We start from the raw sequence: 9,318 nt of genomic DNA, 5'->3' as shown, positions 1-9,318 counted from the left end.
CATTTTTGATATCATGTGAATGAAAGCAATGAGCAAATTACTGATACAAATGCCACGCCATGCTCTCCGTCTGACAATCAACTGAACGGTCGTCATCAACTGACAGTTGGTTAGTACAGATTAACTCCTAATGAAGGGGGAGAGAGACGGGAGGGGGAAAAACGTTTATGTAATGTAATGCGTTTGGCTTTACATCAAGAGCTGCAATCTTCCACCCACCAAATCCAGATTAATTCTGCATGTGTGCATGGGGGGTGGGAGAGGGGGAAAAATCTGTTAGCTCTCAAAATTCACCACACAAAATGGCCTGTGCAGGACTCGATTATTTCAAATGTTTAACAGTTTCTTATTTGATAAATTACTGACTCGTTTTATGTTTTACTTGCAAATAAATGATGCAACCCAACAAAAAAGATGGCAAACATTAAATATGCTATTCACTTTTTTAAACACTCCATCAAACATAAAAGTGTACTTTTTTTAATAATAATTCTGTCTATGTTCAATATTAATTAAAGCTTTGACAGTTATGCAATTTCAAATGTCATGCCCTCAGCATGGCAGCATGTCCAAGTGACCAAGCGATCTCTATCTTCTTCAGGCAATCTTTCGGTGAATGCTGCTGACATTATTATGGTCAATACTCTGGCTTTGTCTAACATAACAGCCGAGGCTTTTTAAAAAAACATGATTTAACACTCTAGTTCCCTTCCTACATCTTATTAAATACAACTAAATGGACATCAATTAATTTCATGGGGAAAAAACAGAAATCTCTGCACAGTTTCCGATGATAAAACGTCTGATTATCTACCAAAAAAGAGATGAGTTTAAAAATTATTTTGCACGCTCTATCCGGAAATGACCAGATTCGCTAGCATTTTTCTTATTTGACAAATGTTTTTTGCTACATTCCTTTTAAAATACATTCCCTGCCCCCCAGCGGTCATATAGTGACAATGTTTCAGTTTTATAAAAATTCATATTAGCTCAAGTTTATATAGAGTTAACCTATTTTTTATTTTAAGGCTAATCAAACCGTCAATTATTGTTCGTTTGTTCAACATAATTTCACTATCAAATTTGGAGCTGCAGCAGTACGTGATGACGTCATGTGAACAGTAATGATATGCGAAAGCCCCGTGTAAGTGAAACATCAGATTTTAAAATACAGTGCCGTACGGGGGGTTGGGGTGTAGGAGGGCAGGCCGTTGATCAAAGGGTCACCAAGTCACCGACTTAATAATTGCAGTGTGCTAACAATAAACAGTGTGGCTTACCCAAAATTACGACAGACTTTCAAGTTATCATGAAGGACAACACTCCTTTTGAAGAAGAAAAAGAAACAATATCAACATATGAAAAGTTAACAAAATAAACTGAACAAAAAGCAAAGAACTTCAGTCGTCTTATGAAGCTTACGTTGTCAGGCCTGTTATCTTGGAGTGTTCATGGTACACCAAAAGGAAAACAATTATTTATATTTGGCAACTAAACCCAATAAAGTATTTCTAATAATATTATAAATGGTAATTGTAATGTCAATTACTGATATTTTTGGCAAATTTCTAGATTGCTCTGTAAATTTAAGGGACATGTTCTAATGCCAATTACAATATCCAAGGCCAGTAGTTTTCACACTCGATCCTGACTACCTACTGTGTACGCTAGTTTTCATTAATACCATAATTGCAACCTCTCAATAGTAATTAGCTGCTACTTGTTCCTAATTAGACCATTAATGTCGAGTGAAGGATGACCTTCTTATAGTCATATGTCTGAAATAGCTATGGTTGCAATGAAGAATAAATATTCCACATTCACACCACAGGACTTTTAATCTGTCAGATTAATTAATGCTTTGATGTCTGCAATGTTCTGTATGCCAAACGATTCCTTAAGAAAGAGGTTACTTTTTTATTTAATTCAATCAGAAATTTACAGGTGAAGTTATTCAGGTCCTAACTGTGGAAAGTGGGGCTCAGTGAAACTAAACTATTTGTGGAAAAACAAAAGTATCCAATGGCAGAGCAAATGGTAATAAGCCAAACCTACATTAAGTTAGAGTAAGTGAAAGTAGAAAATTATTTTAGCACTTAAACATAGGTTTTCAACAACCTTAATTGATCAAGATATTGGCTGTGACAAAAATCAGCGATCATAGCGGATCCCCAGAACCGAGTTTGAAAACCACTGTCCTTGGATTAAATTCATGATGTTGCTCATTGCAGTTTAGATTTCCACAGACAGATGGCAGCACTGACCCGTGTTTTAACAGAAGTTCTTTTTAGCGCTGGCCTCAGCAGGGTATGTGATGCAAAATACATTACATTACATTACATTACAGGCATTTAGCAGACGCTTTTATCCAGAGCGACGTACAACAAGTGCATCAGTTCATGGTGCAGAGGTGCAGAAAAACACACTAAAATACACTTTAATGCAGTGGTTCTCAAACTTGGTCCTGGGGGACCCCTGTGTATGCTGGTTTTCATTCCAACCTCAACAGCAATCCCAGAATTCTAACAAGCTGTTAATTTTTCTTAATTAGGTGCTTTTCATGTTTTAGAGCTGTGGTTCCAGAAAAGGGCCAGTGTGGATGCACACACCTGATCCTGATTCTACTAATCAAGTTGCTTAGCAATGACTCTAGTGATTGATTAGTAGAATCAGGTGTGTGCACCCACACTGGTCCTTTCTGGAACCCCAGCTCTAAAACATGAAAAGCACCTAATTAAGAAAAATTAACAGCTTGTTAAAATTCTGGGATTGCTGTTGAGGTTGGAATGAAAACCAGCATACACAGGGGTCCCCCAGGACCAAGTTTGAGAACCACTGCATTAATGGAACGCATTCATTGTGAAAGATACAGACAGGTGACAAATTAAAGGAAAAGCCTGAATAAATAAGTGGAGAAACATAACAAATGCAGATGCTTCAGTACAGGTGTACTGCATGATACAATTAAACAATTAACAGCCTATCATGCTCTGTGGCATGTATAACAATGCTGAGCAGGCCCAGTTCAAATTTTGGATCAAGATGTTAAGAGGAAAACTATTAAAGTGAATTTTAAAGAGGGTTCATTATTGGGGCACAGATAGTAAGCGCTACAGTCACAAAGATGGCTCAACTGATTATGTTTCAATAGGAACAGTGAGTAAAATGACATCTGCATTTAGATCCATGGGAAAGATATCAGTAAATTGGGTCGGAAATTGTGGTCAAAAGTGCACATTCAATGCTCATGAATTAGTGTTTTATGTAAGGAACTGAACAGCAGCTCTTCCTCAGGTGACTGAGAATGTTGATGCAAGATGTGATTAGACAATGTCAGCAAGACGTGTCTCTTGACACCTATATAGAGAGGGATATTATAGTAGGGTTGCAGTGCATAAACCCCTCATTACAAACTGAAATTAACATTTGAGAGTTCAGTGGTGCAAAAACCATGGCATTGGTCTGCAAAGATGTGGGAAAAAGTGATATGGTCAGATGAGTCATCCTTCACCATATTTTTGACAAGTGAACGAGTGCATGTGTGGCGTGCACCAAAAGAACGGTACAGGCCTGAATGCTTGACCCCTACAGTGAGGGGGTCCAGTGACTCTGTTATGCTGTGGGAGGCATTTTCCTGGCATGGGTTGAGTCCACTTGCCCCCTTAGAGGAAAGGGTCACTGCAAATCAATACAAAGTAATTCTGAGTGATCACCTTCATCCAATGAAAATCTTTCAGCTCAGCAACCACCACTGTCAGGAAGTAAGCTCATTAATTAAATCAGGTGCTGTAGCACAGTGTTGGAGCAAATACTACAGACACTACGGCCCACAGGACCCAGAGTTGAGTGGCGCTCCGTTATAATAGAGGTCCTGGAGGAGATCGGACTCAGTAAAGATGTAGAGCAGCTCAGTCTTGGTTCATTAAGCTTCAGGTGACAGCTGCTCATGCAGGATGAAATGTCACAAGGCAGACTGACACACATGAGTAAACCTGTGTGTCATTCAGAGACTGTAAAAAGGTCTCATTGTTCCATCTCCCTCTGTCTGTCTCACCCTCTCCCTGGGCCTATACCTCTGTCTCTCGTCAGGTTACCATATATGAATGTAGTCGGGACATGCTTGTTAGGCCAACCAACCCCACACAGTATGAACCCCCATACTCATAGCAGAGCCGTATCTAATTTCTTCAGATTTCATTATGGCATTACCAATTTACATGATCTGTAACTTACAATCATCTCGAGTACCGTTCCTCATTTATTTTGTAAGACTGCCATTGCTAGCTAGCGCAGTAGCCCATCCTCCCAAAGTGCTTTTGTCACAATGAGCTCAACTTATTGTAATTCTAAGTAGCTAAACCAATTAGATACGTTTTATTAATAACATCGCCATCATATTTACTTATTTTCGCTTTTCCAAAAGGAAAGTAAATTACGTTGCCTTTTCATTATTTAAAATTCTGATCGATTCAAATTATATTTCAGTTATTTGATTGGCGTTGAACGAACGTCACTAACCCTGCATGGCAACTGTCACATCCGCTGTTTTATTAGGATGGAACCATTTCTTTCGCGACAGATGCCTATGGCAGAAATGTGATTTAACTGGGCTTTAACCCCACGTCTTAAATGGTTGTCGATTATTGGCAGTTTCGTAGGCTAAAATTAGGATCGTTGTGCTATATATCCTTTGGCCATAAAAGTTATTTATTTGTCGGCATAAAATCAGGTAGTATTGCGAACCTGTGGCCCAACTACTTACGGTGTCAAATTTAATACCGAAAATTCAGACACCCTATAAAATGGCCGATTCGGGGGGGCGAGCGTTAGTATATATAGCCTCAATTCCATTTATGACGTAGGTACGCACCTTTATGACGATTCAATAGCCTGATACTTCGTCTATATAATAAATCATTTCGAGCAAGAATCTTAATTCTGGATAGGGAAGCTAGTGGTAAGCAGCTGCCGGTTGATGCTTCCTCGCGTTGAATTAACCAATCAATTAATTTTGACTAATTTGGTAGTTGTGGGAGCAGCGCCTGTGAATCGTCATGTCCGCCTCAGCTGGTATATTGTGGTCGAATGCCATTAGTAATGGCAAGAAGCCGATAATGGACGCGTGGTAGGCCTCCGGAGTTGGATTTTTATATCATTGGTGTTCGAAGAAAGGGCTCAGCGATTTTGAGCTATTATAAAATATAACGCTGCTCTTAGGCACCAGTTAACCTTGCTGCAAGTTCAGCAACACATTGCATTGGTTGACAGACAATTTAATAAATTGCTGCATCAGTTAGCTAACGTTATCCAACCAGCAGGCGACAACGAGCAAGGCACGCCTAGCTAACAGTAGGAAAATGGCAATGGCGATGCTCCACCACATTCTGAAATATAATTACATTTAAAACAAAAATCACATAATTGTTAACACAAAAATATGTGTTTAATGACCACACGCAATTTGTTTATTGGCAAGAATGTTGATTTTATGACGTACGTAGGTGTATTTATGACGATTCAATACCATGAGAACATGGTACAGTATTCTTCAAGATCATCTTAAAGAATCTTCATTCTGGAAAGAACAAGCGGTTGGTAAGTAGCTACCTCAAGTGGTAAGTACTCAAGCAAAGGTTTCAGGTAAGAACTTTTTTCAATGTCGATACTGACTAAAAAATAGCCTCAATAATTTCCACGCACTTGTTGGCAGCTAATTAATTTAAGTGTACACTGTAACAATATCGACAGAAAGGTTGATACTACTGTACCTACAGTGGTCAAAATATCAGAAAAAAAGTCATTTAACCAAACATACCAATATCTACCTGCAAATTGTCTGCAAATACAAATGTAACTTGCATAAAAAAGAAAAATAAAAAATATTCTTAATATCTCAAGTAGTAATCACACCTGAGAATAATGTCCAGTTTAGATTATACTCTTGGTTGAGAAAATAGAAAGGGTAAGATTTTTTTTTTTTTTTTTTTGTCTTCACTGAGCATTTCAATCCGGGCCTCTTAGAAATCTGTCCACTAGGGAAATTGCACCTGAGAATAATGTCCACTTCAGGTTATACTCCTGGGTAAGAATTAATGTAATTTTAAAAACAAAATGAAAAAAAAAATTGAAACATTTTAAAAAGTTTTATGAAAAGAAAAAATAATTATATTTATTCTTAGTGTCATCAGTGACCACTTCAACCCAGGACTCTTACATTTGTCCACGAGGAAAGTCACCCCTGAGAATAATGTCTGACTTAATTAACCTTGTAAAAACTAAATTGTAAAAACAATATAAAAAAATAGATACATAGGATAGCTTTGAAAAAACTGCATGTTTCTACCCGCAAACCATTTGGAAATACATGCAGTTTATAAGACTGTCCTCTGATGAGGGGGGTGGTGGTGGTGGGAACTTAATTTTTACAAAAAGAAAAAATTATTAAATCTATTCTTAGTGTCATCAGTGAGCAGTTTAACCCAGGCCTCTTAGATTTGTCCTTGAGGAAACTGGAGAATAATGGCCACTTCAGTTTTGACTCCTAGTTAAGAATATGGAATTAACATAAATGTAAAAAAAAATGCTTACAGTGTATAAGATCTTGTCCTCCTATGAGAGGGGGTGGTGATGGGAACTTAACTTTTACAAAAAGAAAAAATTATTATATCTATTCTTCGTGTCATCTCTTAGATTTGTCCTTGAGGAAATTCGAGAATAATGGCCACTTCAGGTTTGACTCCTAGTTAAGAATATATAATTAACATAAATGTAAAAAAAAAAAATGGTTACAGTGTATAAGATCTTGTCCTCCTATGAGAGGGGGTGGTGATGGGAACTTAACTTTTACAAAAAGAAAAAATAATTATTCTTAGTGTCATCAGTGAGCAGTTTAACCCAGGCCTCTTAGATTCATCCTTGAGGAAACTGGAGAATAATGGCCACTTCAGGTTTGACTCCTAGTTAAGAATATATAGTTAACATGAATGTAAAAAAAATAATTATATCCATTCTTCGTGTCATCTCTTAGATTTGTCCTTGAGGAAACTGGAGAATAATGGCCACTTCAGGTTTGACTCCTAGTTAAGTATATATAATTAACATAAATGTAAAAAAAAAATGGTTACAGTGTATGAGACCTTGTCCTCCTATGAGAGGTGGTGGGAACTTAATTTTTACAAAAAGAAAAAATTATTATTCTTAGTGTCATCAATGAGCAGTTTAACCCAGGCCTCTTAGATTTGTCCTTGAGGAAACTGGAGAATAATGGCCACTTCAGGTTTGACTCCTAGTTAAGAATATATAGTTAACATGAATGTGAAAAAAATGCTTGCAGTGTATAAGTAATTATTACTGAATTACACTGCAATAATTCAGTTTTACAGTGTATAAGACTGAATAGATACAAAATTTTGTATCTATTCAGTGTCATCAGTGAGCAGTTCAACCCAGGCCTCTAGGTTTGTCCTTGAGGAAACTCACACTTGAGAATAATGTCCACTTCAGGTTTTACTTCCTTGTTAAGAAAATAGAATTAACAAAATTGTAAAAACAATATGAATAAAATAGATCTTTTTCCAGATCCTTTTCCCAATTAAACTATCAGCTTCCTCCCTGTTTCCCCCACAGCCTCATCCCCGGTGTTGCAGCCAGAGTGTGCTTTTTTCATCTCCTGTTTTCAAGCTTAACCTGTTTCTAAAGTTTTACAACTCCCATTTTTATTAAATGAGCAAGTGGAAAAAGACTGCCAACTTTGGGCATTGCATGTTTTATACTAATGGCTCTTCCAAGTCAGTTAGGATATTAGCCTGTGAAACATACGAAACGTACCTACGTACCTAGCAGCATTAGTTAGCTAATGTTAGCTATTTTGGTACCCAAAATATAGCTAGATTGCAGGTGTTTAGTTTAGTTAAAGATACATATTACATACTTACTGTAATAGGCCTGCGGTTGGTTTGAAAAGTTTTAGAAGTGCCTCCCTCTATATGATGTGACCCAGCTAAAAGGGAGGTGTGATCTTCTGTCTACACACACACTGGATCACTTTGCACCAGAAATGCGAGGTTCCACCCAAAGGGAGGATGAGTTTGAGGTAAAACGGATTATCTGTTTAAAACTGTGACCAAGGTTAATCCAGAGAGCACAGCATTAGCTCTGGGGTCTATGGAGGGCTCGGTAATACAGCTCTCAGTGGTCTGCTGTTTTAGAGGGCTTGACTTTACCCCAACAGTTTATTGTAATGGGTTGGTTCAGTTGTACCATAACTCTGGGACATTTTGGAACACACAAGACTCTCTTTATTGGAAAAAACCTGAATGAATTTGATTGTGCAACTGAGTTTATGCAAAGTGATAAGAAGTTTTTGTGTTAACAAAGTCTTAAGCTTTTACAGGTTTTCTAGGTTCAAGGATCCATGATGACCTGGCCAGTCCTATGAGGTAAAACTCAGCCCTTGACCGCCTACCAGTGACCAGGGGGATGGCTGTTTGACCATGTGATAATAAAGAGGACCAATGACAGCAAGAGTATCTGAGTGATGTGCTAGTAACCTCTCCTCAGTATACAAGAGCCAGTCTACGACTTGTAAAGAGTTAAATTGGACAGAAGTCGATGGCTACACTGGAGTGAAATAGAAGCAGAATACTACAACCGAGAAACAAATATAACAAAAGTATCTGAGTGATGTGCTAGTAACCTCTCCTCAGTATACAAGAGCCAGTCTACGACTCGTAAAGAGTTAAACTGGACAGAAGTCGATGGCTACACTGGAGTGAAATAGCAGGAAGCTACAACCGAGAAACAAATATAACAAAAGTATCTGAGTGATGTGCTAGTAACCTCTCCTCAGTATACAAGAGCCAGTCTACGACTCGTAAAGAGTTAAACTGGACAGAAGTCGATGGCTACACTGTAGTGAAATAGAAGCAGAAAACTACAACCGAGAAACAAATATAACAAAAGTATCTGAGTGATGTGCTAGTAACCTCTCCTCAGTATACAAGAGCCAGTCTACGACTCGTAAAGAGTTAAACTGGACAGAAGTCGATGGCTACACTGTAGTGAAATAGAAGCAGAAAACTACAACCGAGAAACAAATATAACAAAAGTATCTGAGTGATGTGCTAGTAACCTCTCCTCAGTATACAAGAGCCAGTCTACGACTCATAAAGAGTTAAACTGGACAGAAGTCGATGGCTACACTGGAGTGAAATAGCAGGAAGCTACAACCGAGAAACAAATATAACAAAAGTATCTGAGTGATGTGCTAGTAACCTCTCCTCAGTATACAAGAGCCAGTCTACGACTCGTAAAGAGTTA

The sequence above is a fragment of the Anguilla anguilla genome, chromosome 6 (assembly GCF_013347855.1).
Source record: "Anguilla anguilla isolate fAngAng1 chromosome 6, fAngAng1.pri, whole genome shotgun sequence".
Classification (NCBI taxonomy): domain Eukaryota; kingdom Metazoa; phylum Chordata; class Actinopteri; order Anguilliformes; family Anguillidae; genus Anguilla; species Anguilla anguilla.
This window is presented reverse-complemented; position numbering follows the sequence as displayed.